Below are 13,428 nucleotides of genomic sequence, written 5' to 3' on the forward strand. Positions count from 1 at the left end.
CAGCCTCAGCCATGTGGTGAAATTTGTCAGCCATACATTGCAATATCTAGGAATAAAAACCACAAATTACAGTAAGTATTTATAAAATTATACTTAAAATGTATTGCAAAAAGAGAAGGCAAATCCTGAGGAAGTATTTATCGGCTGAAGTGTGGTGAAATTTGTTCCTTTGTGTCTGCAGTACATTGCAATATTTAGTCATAAACACTACAGACTACAGTTAGTATGTGTAAAATTATATTTAGAATGTAGTGCAAAACGAGAGGAAAAATACTGAGGGGGTGTTCCTGGGTTATTTGTCCATTCAGAAATCTGACAGTGGGGAAGAAGCAGTTCCTGAACCGGTGAGTGTGTCTCCAGGCCCCTGTACATCCTTCTTGATGGTAGCAATGAGAAGAGGTCATGTCCTGGGTGATGGGGTCCTTAATGATGGATGCCACCTTTTTGAATGTGTCCTGGATGTTGTGGAGTCCAGTGCCCATGAAGGAGCTGGCTGAGTTTACAACTTTCTGCAGCATTTTCCGATCCTGTGCAGTGGCCTCTCCACACCAGGCAGTGAAGCAACCAGTTAGAATGCTCTCCACAGTACATCTGTAGAAATTTGCAAGTGTCTTTAGTGACAGACTGATTCCCCTCAATCTCCGAATGAAATATAGCCGATGTTGTGCCTTCATTGTAACTGCATCAATATGTTGGGCCCAGGATAGTTCCTCAGAGATGTTGAGAGGGAGGAAATGGAAACTGCTCACCCTTCTCACTTCTGATCCCACGATGAGGACTGGTGTGTGTTCCCTCGACATCCCCTTCCTGAATCCACAATCAATTCCTTTGTCTTCATGATGTTGAGTGCAAGGTTGTTGCTGCGACACCACTCAACTTGCTGATCTATCTCACTCCTGTACTCCTTCTCGTCACCATCTGAAATTCCACCAACAATAGTTGTGTCATCGGCAAGTTTATAGATGAGCCCAGACACACAGACGTGGGGGTAGAGAGAGTAGAGCAGTGGGCTGAGCACGCATCGTTGAGGTGTGCCAGTGTTGATTGTCAGCAAGGAGGAGATGTTATTTCTGATCCACACAGACTGGGGTCTCCTGGTGAGGATCCAGTTGCAGAAGGAGGTACAGAGGCCCAGGTTTTGGAGCTTGTTGATTACAATTGAGGGTCTGATTGTGTTGGACGCTGAGCTGTAATCAGCAGCCTGACTTGTGTTTTGCTATTGACCTGGTGATCAAAGGCCGAGTATGAGCCAGTGAGAATTGTTGACAGATTGTAGCGATTGGGAAATTGCAGTGGGTCCCTGCACACAGACAGGAGTTGATTGACCATGACCAACCCATCAAAGCACTTCATCACAGTAGTGAGCGACACTGGGTGATAGTCGTTGAGGCAGGTCACCCTGGTATTTTTGGGCACTGGTATGATTGTCGACGTTTTTGTGTGTGTGTGTGTGTGTGTGTGTGTGTGTGTGTGTGTGTCTACGTGTGTTCGCACGCTTGAGCAGAGAGACAGAGTATTTGAGGCTTTCCAGTTGAATTCAGGTATATTTCCAGTGCCTCGAAAGATGGGTCACAGTGTTGGGCCGACCATTCAGATTAGAACAAAATAATTTACCCGGTAGGCTGAGCTCACAACCCGCTCTTGTGTTTCAGAGAGTTATTTACAAATTGAAATGTACAATTTAAAATGTGCAAAGTAAATGTATTATCAAAGTATAGGCATGTCACCATGTATAATCCTGGGATTTGATTATATTGTAAATTCAGTAAACTCAAGAACAATTATACGATGAATGAAAGATCGCCCCCAACAGGACAAACAAAACAACCATGTGCAAAAGACAACAAAATTCAAATACAAAAGAAAACTAATAAATAACCCAGAAAGAAACATCAAGAACATGAGATGAGGAGCTGTTGATTGTGTCCATTGGTTGTGGGAATAGCAAAGTTTAAGTATCTGGTCTCAATTTAGAAAATTTTTTGGTTTAGCGAATTTTTCATTATCATTTCCCAATCTCCTTAATTTTTTTTATCCCTTCCATGACTGACAAAGTCTTTAAGGATTGGGATGAACTGGGTATTAAGTGTTTTTGGGACTTGTTTATCTCAGGATCTCTTGCATCATTTGACCAATTGTCAAATAAATTTGCACTCCCAAAATCTCATTTTTACAGATACCTACAAATTAGAGATTTTCTACATTTCCAATTAGCTACTTTTCCTATAGGTCCTGATAAAAATTTACTGGACGCTCTTTTAAATTTAAAACCTTTTGTTAATGGTTCTATTACCGGTATCTATAACTTGTTGATTAATTCTAGACAAGACTTTTTAGATAAAATATAAAAAGCTTGGGAGGATGACCTAAATTGTCAGATTTCTGATGATAGATGGAATAAAATTCTTAAGCGGGTTAATAAATCATCTTTCTGTGCTCGTTATGCTCTTCTACAATTTAAAGTGGTTCATAGAGCTTACATTTCTAAACAGAAGCTCTCCAGTTTTTAGCCGAATGTTTCTCCACTTTGTAATAAATGCAACTCTGCTGATGCCTCTTTAATTCATATGTTTTGGTTTTGCCCTACAATTGAAAAGTTTTGGCGGGAAGTATTTCATACCTTCTCTCAACTTTTTAGGGTCCAATTTGACCCAAATCCCCTTACTGCCTTGTTTGGTATTATTGCAAATGAAGATATAACTTTAAATACCCCTAACCTACAGGTTTTAGTTTTTACCTCTCTTTTAGCAAGAAGAGCAATCCTGCTTAAATGGAAGGAGTCTACCCCTCCTACACATCTTCAATAGCTACATGATATTATGTCGTATTTAAATTTAGAAAAGATCCGCTGCTCAGTCTTAAATTCGAAACAATCTTTTTTATGATATTTGGGGACCTTTCTTAAATTACTTTTCCAATTTATAAAGTTTAACAGTGCACAGACTTTTATGTATATTTTTATCTTCTCTTCTTAAGTGAATACGTTTTTTTTCTAATTATCGATTGTCATCCATTAGTTTTTTTCTTTGGTAGTTGGTAGGGGGTTGACTTTTTATATATATATAAAAAAATTATTTTATGATGTATGACCTATCTTTAAATGTTTGATTACAGAGTGGTATAACTTTATGTGTTATGCTATAACATTTTGATCAATTTTATTACACTATATGAATGTACACAAGTTATGTTGAGATGTATCTATGTGTTGCACTCTAAATCTTTTTTTTCTTCTGAATAAAAATATTGTAAAAAGAAAGAAGGACCTGTTGGTTGAGTGTAATAACTGTTCCTGAACCTGGGGTTGAGGCTCCTGAGGCTCATGTACCTTCTTCCTGATGGCAGCATTGAGAAGAGAGCATGGCCTGGGTGGTGGGGGTCCTTGATGATGGATGCTGATTTCCTGCGACAGCACTCCGCAGAGATGTGCTCAGTCGTGAGGAGAGTTTTACCCGTGATGTGCTGGGCCATATCTACTATGATGTGCTCGGCCATACTACTGAGGACAGACAGTTCCTGCTTTCTTGTAATTACACTTGTGTAATCATGCCCTGACCGATCGAAAGTCCATCAACCTCTGCCTTAACAAAAGGAAAAGCAGCGTCAGTCATCAGGGCAAGATGAGGTGAGGCAACTCCCACTCCATACCCATCCATTTCTGTCCCTCCCCCTCCCTACTCTCTTGCCTACAAACCTGGCTTTCACTCCCTACCATTCTCTTCTCTCTCTCCCTCCCCTCCCTCAACTTTCTCAACTCTCTCCTCTCTCACACTCTCCTCCCCTTTCACTCTCTCCCCACACTTCCCACTCTCTCCCAACTCTCTGCTTCACTCTTTCCTCCCCAGTATACCCCATTCTCCTACTCCCCACATTCTCTTTCTTTCACTCTCTTCCCTCCCTCTCCCCTTCCCTTTTCCCCTTTCTCCACCCCTCTCCAGTCTCCCCCACTCCCCCTCACCCTTTCTCTCAGATCAATGATTCTGTGCTCTGTTTACACTTGTTTAGTAGATTGTTCGTATCACTTGTTCCTTCATCAATTCTTTCACTTTGTTTTAGACTTGGGATTGTGTTTTTCATTATATATTGTACTTCTCACTTACTGTAATCTAACAAACAATCCCGCAGTATCCTCGGGAAGTTCCCACTCCCCACTGATCGAATCCTCTCATCTTGCTGATCTCGGTCCGACACGTCCACTCTTTATTATTTTCCATCGAGGTTGCCTGACCTGCTGAGTTCCTCCAGCATTTTGTGCGTGTTGTTCTCCGTTACACCAACTCCTCTCTGTTCCTTTCCTTTCCCATTTCCTGCACCTCTCTCCCTTCCTCCATTCTTACCCATCTCTCCCACGCGCTCTCACTCCCTCTGTCCCTCTCTCACCCCGACTGTTCATTGCAGTCTCTCTGTCTCCCCCTTTATCACACTCTCTCTCTCACACACACAAACCTCTCCCCTGTATTACTCTCACAATCACTCCCACACTCTCCTCCACTCCAGCCCTCTCCATCTCTCCCGCCTCCACGCTGGTCTACTCCTTCCTTTCTCCCTCTCTCCTTCCCTCCCTCTCTATCACACCCCTGTTCCCGCTCTCCTGCTCTCCTTCTCTCGTTTGCTCAAATTTCACGTAAAATTGTTCTCCCTCTCTGCCTCCCCTCCCTCTATCTTTGCTCACGTTCTTACCCTCCATCTTCCTTCTTCCCTCGGTGCCTCTCTTCACCCTCTATCACTGCACCCACTCGCTCATCCCACTCTTACCCTCTTCAACCTTTTGTCTCTGAACATTTCTCTCCCTCACTCTCTTTCTCTCTTCACCACTGTCACATCTGTCCTTCGGCCAAGGAGAGAGGGAAAAGAGTTAGACGCAGATGGAGAGAGAGGAGTGAAACTGATCGAGTCAGCAATTGATTGTATCGGCTTTGGCTTCGTTCAGTGACTCCAGCTCCACCTTGCTCCCCGACTGCATATCCTTCCCTCCATCCGTGCCTTCAAAGTACACTGAGAGAGAGAGAGAGAGAGAGAGAGAGAGGGAGAGAGAGACAGAGAGAGGGAGAGAGAGACAGAGAGAGGGAGAGAGGAAGAGAGGGAGAGAGACAGAGAGAGAGAGGAACAGAAAGAGAGAGAGACAGAGAGGGAGAGCAAGGGACAGAGAGAGAGGGAGAGAGATAGAGAGAGAGAGGGTGGGGAGAGAGAGAGACAGAGAAAGAGGGGAGAGGGAGAACGAGAGGGAGAGATAGAGAGAGAGAAAGAGACAGAGAGGCAGAGAGAGAGGAACAGAGAGAGAGACGGAGAGGGTGGGGAGAGAGTGAGACAGACAGAGGGAGAGGGAGAGAGAGGAACAGAGTGAGAGAGAGACAGAGAGGGAGAGGGAGACAGACAGAGAAAGAGGGTGGGGAGAGAGAGTGAGGGAGAGAGACAGATAGAGAGGGACAGAGACAGAAAGAGAGCGAGAGGGAGAGATGGAGAGAGGGAAAGAGACAGAGAGAGGAAGAGAGGGTGGGGAGAGAGTGAGACAGGGAGAGAGAGGAACAGAGAGTGAGAGGGAAAGATGGAGAGAGACAGAGAGACAGGCAGAGAGAGAGGAACAGAGAGGGAGACAGAGAGAGGGTGGGGAGAGAGTGAGAGGGAGAGAGAGACAGAAAGAGAGAGACAGAGAAAGAGAGAGAGAAACAGAGTGAGAGAGAGAGACAGACAGAGGGAGAGATGGAGAGGGAAAGAGAGAGAGAGGGAGACAGAGAGAGAGGGTGGGGAGAGAGACTGAGCGAGAGAGGGACAGAGAGAGAGACAGGGAGAGACAGACAGAGAGAAAGAGAGAGAGAGGGAGTGAGAGATTGAGAGAGAGTGAGAGGGAGACAGACAGAGAGGGGAAGAGAGAGAGGGTGTGGAGAGAGTGAGAGACAGACAGAGAGAGAGAAACAGAGAGTGAGTGAGAGAGAGGCAGAGAGAGTGATGGAGAGAGCGTGACAGAGAGGGAGAGAGGAAGAGAGAGGGAGAGACAGAGTGCGAGGGAGAGAGACAGAGAGAGGGGAACAGAGAGTGAGAGAGGAACAGGGAGTGAGAGAGACTGACAGAGAGGGAAAGCAAGAGAGAGAGTGTGAGAGACAGAGAGACAGGCAGAGAGAGAGGAACAGAGAGAGAGAGAGAGAGGGAGAGATAGAGGGAGAGCGAGATACATAGAGAGAGAGAAGGAGAGAGACAGGCAGAGAGAGAGAGGGTGGGGAGAGAGTGAGAGGGAGAGGGAGAGAGAGAGACAGACAGAGAGGGAGAGAGAGAAAGAGAGTGAGAGAGAGACAGAAAGAGAGAGACAGAGTGAGGGGGGAGAGAGACAGAGGAAACGTGGGAGAGAGGGGTAGAGGAAGAGAGAGAGAAGGAGAGAGGGAGAGCGAGATACAGAGAGAAAGAGAGAGAGAGAGAGAGACAGGCAGAGACAGAGAGGGTGGGGAGAGAGGGAGAGGGAGAGAGACAGAGAGGGAGAGAGAGGGGGGAGAGAGAAAAAGGGAGTGAGACAGAAAGAGAGTGAGAGAGAGACAGAGGGGGGGAGAGAGGCAGAGAGAGAGGAAAAGAGGGAGAGAGAGACAGAGAGAGAAGAAGAGAGAGAGGGAGAGTGGGAGAGACAGAGACAGAGAGGGACAGAGATTGAGAGAGAGAGGAACAGGGAGTGAGAGAGAGAGAGAGGGGCGGCGAGAGGGAGAGAGACAGAGAGGTTGTTGGAGAGAGAGTGAGACAGAGAGAGAGGCAGAGAGAGAGAGAGGAACAGATAGAGAGGGAGAGACAGAGAGAGGGAGAGCGAGATACACAGAGAGAGAAGGAGACAGAGAGACACGTAGAGAGAGAGAGGGTGGGGAGAGAGTGAAAGGGAGAGGGAGAGGGAGAGACAGAGGGGGAGAGAGAGAAATGGAGAGAGACTGAGAGAGAGTGGGGAGAGAGTGAGAGAGATGAACAGAGAGTGGGAGAGACAGAGAGTGAGAGAGAGACAGACAGAGAGGGAGGGCAAGAGAGAGAGAGTGAGAGAGACAGAGGCAGGCAGAGATAGGAACAGAGAGAGAGGGAGGGAGACAGAGAGCGAGGGTGGGGAGAGAGTGAGAGAGAGGGAGAGGGAGAGAGAGTGGGAAAGAGACAGAGGGAGAGAGATGGAGAGAGAGGGAGAGGGAGATACAGAGAGAGAGAAGGAGACAGGCAGAGAGAGAGGGTGGGGAGAGTGAGAGAGAGATAGAGACAGAGAAAGAGAGGGAGAGAGACAGAGAGGGAGAGAGAGTGGGGAGAGAGTGAGAGACAGAAAGAGAGAGAGAGAGAGGGAGAGGGAGTGAGAGGAACAGAGAGTGAGAGAGACAGAGACAGAGAGAAAGAGAGGGAGACAGAGAGGGAGAGACAGAGAGAGAGTGAGACAGAGAAAGAGAGAGAGAGAGAGGGGCGGAGACAGAGAGAGAGAGGGTGGGGAGAGAGGGAGGGAGAGAGGGAGAGAGACAGCAAGAGAGAGAGAGAGAGATAGAGAGGGTGGGGAGAGAGTGAGAGAGGAACAGTGGGAGAGAGAAACAGAGAGAGGGAGAGAGAGGAACAGAGTGAGACAGAGAGAGGGAGGGATGGAGAGAGAGGGAGCGAGATACAGAGAGAGAAGGAGAGACAGGCAGAGAGAGAGGGTGTGGAGAGAGTGAGAGACAGACAGAGAGAGCGAAAGAGAGAGTGAGTGAGTGAGAGAGGCAGAGAGAGTGATGGAGAGAGCGTGAGAGAGAGGGAGAGAGGAAGAGAGAGGGAGAGACAGAGAGAGTGGGAGAGCAAGACAGAGAGAGTGAGAGAGACAGAGAAACAGGCAGAGAGAGAGGGAGAGCGAGATACACAGAGAGAGGAGAGACAGACACGTAGAGAGAGAGAGGGTGGGGAGAGAGTGAAAGGGAGAGGGAGAGAGGGAGAGACAGAGGGGGAGAGAGAGACAGAAAGGGAGAGAGACAGAGAGAGAGGAACAGGGAGAGAGACAGATAGAGTGGGAGAGCAAGAGAGAGGGAGAGGGAGAGAGACAGAGACACGTAGAGAGAGAGGGTGGGGAGAGAGTGAAAGGGAGAGGGAGAGACAGAGGGGGAGAGAGAGAGAAAGGGAGAGAGACAGAGAGAGAGAGTGGGGAGAGAGTGAGAGAGATGAACAGAGAGTGAGAGAGACTGAGAGAGACAGAGAGTGAGAGAGAGGAACAGGGAGTGAGTGAGAGACAGACAGAGAGGGAGGGCAAAAGAGAGAGTGAGAGAGACAGAGGCAGGCAGAGATAGGAACAGAGAGAGAGGGAGGGAGACAGAGAGAGAGGGTGGGGAGAGTGAGAGAGAGAAAGACAGAGACAGAGAAAGAGAGGGAGAGAGAGTGAGAGGAACAGAGAGTGAGACAGAGAGAAAGAGAGAGAGGGGGGCGGAGACAGAGAGAGAGAGGGTGGGGAGAGAGGGAGGGAGAGAGGGGAGAGAGACAGCAAGTGAGAGAGAGAGAGAGGTTGGGGAGAGAGTGAGAAAGGAACAGTGGGAGAGAGAGACAGAGAGAGAGAGAGAGGAACAGAGTGAGAGAGAGAGAGGGAGAGATGGAGAGAGAGGGAGAGCGAGATACAGAGAGAGGAGAGACAGGCAGAGAGAGAGGGTGTGGAGAGAGTAAGAGACAGACAGATAGAGAGAAAGAGAGAGTGAGTGAGTGAGTGAGAGAGGCAGAGAGAGTGATGGAGAGAGCGTGAGAGAGAGGAAGAGAGAGAGGGAGAGACAGAGAGCAAGGGAGAGAGACAGAGAGAGCGGAACAGAGAGTGAGAGAGGAACAGGGAGTGAGAGAGAGACAGAGAGGGAAAGCAAGAGAGAGTGAGAGAGACAGGCAGAGAGAGAGGAACAGAGAGAGGGAGAGAGAGGGAGAGATGGAGAGAGACGGAGAGCGAGATACAGAGAGAGAAGGAGAGAACAGGCAGAGAGAGAGGGTGTGGAGAGAGTAAGAGACAGACAGAGAGAGAGAAAGAGAGAGTGAGTGAGTGAGTGAGTGAGAGAGGCAGAGAGAGTGATGGAGAGGAGCGTGACAGAGAGGAAGAGAGAGGGAGAGACAGAGTGCGAGGGAGAGAGACAGAGAGCGGAACAGAGAGTGAGAGAGGAACAGGGAGTGAGAGAGACTGACAGAGGGAAAGCAAGAGAGAGAGTGTGAGACAGAGAGACAGGCAGAGAGAGAGGAACAGAGAGAGAGAGAGAGAGAGGGAGACAGAGGGAGAGCGAGATACATAGAGAGAGAGAAGGAGAGAGACAGGCAGAGAGAGAGAGGGTGGGGAGAGAGTGAGAGGGAGAGGGAGAGAGAGACAGACAGAGAGGGAGAGAGAGAAAGAGAGTGAGAGAGAGACAGAAAGAGAGAGACAGAGTGAGGGGGGGAGAGAGACAGAGGAAACGTGGGAGAGAGAGGCAGAGGGGTAGAGGAAGAGAGAGAGAAGGTGAGAGGGAGAGCGAGATACAGAGAGAAAGAGAGAGAGGGAGAGACAGAGAGACAGGCAGAGACAGAGAGGGTGGGGAGAGAGGGAGAGGGAGAGAGTCAGAGAGGGAGAGAGAGAAAGGGAGTGAGACAAGAAAGAGAGTGAGAGAGAGACAGAGAGGGGGGAGAGAGGCAGAGAGAGAGGAAAAGAGGGAGAGAGAGACAGAGAGAGAAGAAGAGAGAGAGGGAGAGTGGGAGAGACAGAGACAAGAGGGACAGAGATTGAGAGAGAGAGGAACAGGGAGTGAGAGAGAGAGAGAGAGGGGCGGCGAGAGGGAGAGAGACAGAGAGGGTGTTGGAGAGAGAGTGAGACAGAGAGAGAGGCAGAGAGAGAGAGAGGAACAGATAGAGAGGGAGAGACAGAGAGAGGGGAGAGTGAGATAGAGAGAGAAGGAGAGAGACAGAGAGACACGTAGAGAGAGAGAGGGTGGGGAGAGAGTGAAAGGGAGAGGGAGAGACAGAGGGGGAGAGAGAGAGAGAAATGGAGAGAGACTGAGAGAGAGTGGGGAGAGAGTGAGAGAGATGAACAGAGAGTGGGAGAGACAGAGAGTGAGAGAGAGACAGACAGAGAGGGAGGGCAAGAGAGAGAGAGAGTGAGAGAGACAGAGGCAGGCAGAGATAGGAACAGAGAGAGAGGGAGGGAGACAGAGAGCGAGGGTGGGGAGAGAGTGAGAGAGAGGGAGAGGGAGAGAGAGTGGGAAAGAGACAGAGGGAGAGAGATGGAGAGAGAGGGAGAGGGAGATACAGAGAGAGAGAAGGAGAGACAGGCAGAGAGAGAGGGTGGGGGAGAGTGAGAGAGAGAGACAGACAGAGAAAGAGAGGGAGAGAGAGGGAGAGAGACAGAGAGGGAGTGAGACAGAGAGAAAGAGAGAGAGAGAGTGGGGAGAGAGTGAGAGACAGAAAGAGAGAGAGAGAGGGAGAGGGAGTGAGAGGAACAGAGAGTGAGAGAGAGACAGAGACAGAGAGAAAGAGAGGGAGACAGAGAGGGAGAGACAGAGAGAGAGTGAGACAGAGAGAGAAAGAGAGAGAGAGAGGGGCGGAGACAGAGAGAGAGAGAGGGTGGGGAGAGAGTGAGAGAGGAACAGTGGGAGAGAGAAACAGAGAGAGGGAGAGAGAGGAACAGAGTGAGACAGAGAGAGGGAGAGATGGAGAGAGAGGGAGCGAGATACAGAGAGAGAGAGAAGGAGAGACAGGCAGAGAGAGAGGGTGTGGAGAGAGTGAGAGACAGACAGAGAGAGCGAAAGAGAGGGTGAGTGAGTGAGTGAGTGAGAGAGGCAGAGAGAGTGATGGAGAGAGCGTGAGAGAGAGGGAGAGAGGAAGAGAGAGGGAGAGACAGAGAGAGTGGGAGAGCAAGACAGAGAGAGTGAGAGAGACAGAGAAACAGGCAGAGAGAGAGAGAGGAACAGAGAGAGAGGGAGAGCGAGATACACAGAGAGAGGAGAGACAGACACGTAGAGAGAGAGAGGGTGGGGAGAGAGTGAAAGGGAGAGGGAGAGAGGGAGAGACAGAGGGGGAGAGAGAGACAGAAAGGGAGAGAGACAGAGAGAGAGGAACAGAATGAGAGAGAGAGAGGAACAGGGAGAGAGACAGATAGAGTGGGAGAGCAAGAGAGAGAGAGGGAGAGAGACAGAGACACGTAGAGAGAGAGGGTGGGGAGAGAGTGAAAGGGAGGGGGAGAGAGAGAGAAAGGGAGAGAGACAGAGAGAGAGACAGAGAGAGAGAGTGGGGAGAGAGTGAGAGAGATGAACAGAGAGTGAGAGAGAGGAACAGGGAGTGAGTGAGAGACAGACAGAGAGGAAGGGCAAAAGAGAGAGTGAGAGAGACAGAGGCAGGCAGAGATAGGAACAGAGAGAGAGGGAGGGAGACAGAGAGAGGGTGGGGGAGAGTGAGAGTGAGAGAGAGACAGAGACAGAGAAAGAGAGGGAGAGTGAGAGGAACAGAGAGTGAGACAGAGAGAGAAAGAGAGAGAGGGGGGCGGAGACAGAGAGAGAGAGGGTGGGGAGAGAGGGAGGGAGAGGGAGAGAGACAGCAAGTGAGAGAGAGAGGATGGGGAGAGAGTGAGAAAGGAACAGTGGGAGAGAGAGACAGAGAGAGAAACAGAGAGAGAGGGAGAGAGGAACAGAGTGAGAGAGGGAGAGGGAGAGATGGAGAGAGAGGGAGAGCGAGATACAGAGAGAGAAGGAGAGACAGGCAGAGAGAGAGGGTGTGGGAGAGTAAGAGACAGACAGAGAGAGAGAGTGAGTGAGTGAGTGAGAGAGGCAGAGAGAGTGATGGAGAGAGCGTGAGAGAGAGAGGAAGAGAGAGAGGGAGAGACAGAGAGCGAGGGAGAGAGACAGAGAGAGCAGAACAGAGAGTGAGAGAGGAACAGGGAGTGAGAGAGAGACAGAGAGGGAAAGCAAGAGAGAGAGAGTGAGAGACAGGCAGAGAGAGAGGAACAGAGAGAGGGAGAGACAGAGAGGAGGAGAGAGAGAAAGAGAGTGAGAGAGAGACAGAAAGAGAGAGACAGAGTGAGGGGGGAGAGAGGCAGAGAGGAAACGAGGGAGAGAGGAAGAGAGAGAGAAGGAGAGAGGGAGAGGGAGACAGAGAGGGAGAGCGAGATACAGAGAGAAAGAGAGAGAGGGAGAGACAGAGAGACAGGCAGAGACAGAGAGGGTGGGGAGAGAGTGAGAGGGATTTGGAGAGAGAGAGAGGGAGAGAGAGAAAGGGGAAGTGAGACAGAAACAGAGTGAGAGAGAGACAGAGAGAGGGGGAGAGAGGCAGAGAGAGAGGAAAGAGGGAGAGAGAGGGAGAGAGAAATGAAAAAGAGAGTGAAAGAGACTGAGAGATAGAGGGACAGAGAGTGAAAGGGAGAGGAACAGGGTGTGAGACAGACAGACAAAGAGGGAGGGCAAGAGAGAAAGTGAGAGAGACAGAGGCAGGCAGAGAGAGTGGAACAGAGAGGGAGAGAGAGGCAGCGAGATACAGAGAGAGAGAGAAGGAGAGAGTCAGAGACAGGCAGAGAGAGAGAGGGTGGGAAGAGAGTGAGAGGGAGAGAGACAGAGAGGGAGAGAGAAAGAGTGAGACAGATAGAGGGGGAGAGAGGCAGAGAGAGAGGAGAGAAGGAGAGAGAGAGACAGAGGGGGAGAGAGAGAAAGGGAGAGAGACAGAGAGAGAGAGTGGGGAGAGAGTGAGAGAGACAGAGAGAGACAGAGAATGAGAGAGAGGAACAGGGAGTGAGTGAGAGACAGACAGAGAGGGAGGGCAAGAGAGAGAGAGTGAGAGAGACAGAGGCAGGCAGAGAGAGTGGAACAGAGAGAGAGGGAGAGAGAGAGAGGGAGCGAGATACAGAGAGAGAGAGGAGAGTCAGAGACAGGCAGAGAGAGATAGGGTGGGGAGAGAGGGAGAGGGAGAGAGAGACAGGGGAGAGAGAGACAAATGGAGAGAGAGTGAGACAGAGAGAAGGGGAGAGAGGCAGAGAGAGAGGAGAGGGAGAGAGAGAGGGAGAGTGGGAGAGAGAGAGTGGGAGAGCAAGAGAGAGAGTGAGAGAGAGAATCAGGCAGAGAGAGAAGAACAGAGAGAGAGAGGGAGAGAGAGATACACAGAGAGAGGAGAGACAGACACGTAGAGAGAGAGGGTGGGGAGAGAGAGAAAGGGAGAGAGACAGAGACAGAGGGGGAGAGAGAGAGAAAGGGAGAGAGACAGAGAGAGAGAGTGGGGAGAGAGTGAGAGAGAGATGAACAGAGAGTGAGAGAGACAGAGAATGAGAGAGAGAGGAACAGGGAGTGAGTGAGAGACAGACAGAGAGGGAGGGCAAGAGAGAGAGTGAGAGAGACAGAGGCAGGCAGAGAGGAACAGAGAGAGAGGGAGACAGAGAGAGAGGGTGGGGAGAGAGAGAGAGAGTGAGAGAGGGAGAGGGAGGGAGAGAGACAGAGAGAGGGAGAGCGAGATACAGAGAGAGGACAGGCAGAGAGAGAGGGTGGGGAGAGAGAG

This window comes from Hemitrygon akajei, unplaced genomic scaffold (genome assembly GCF_048418815.1).
Source record: "Hemitrygon akajei unplaced genomic scaffold, sHemAka1.3 Scf000038, whole genome shotgun sequence".
In the NCBI taxonomy this organism is placed as follows: Eukaryota; Metazoa; Chordata; class Chondrichthyes; order Myliobatiformes; family Dasyatidae; genus Hemitrygon; species Hemitrygon akajei.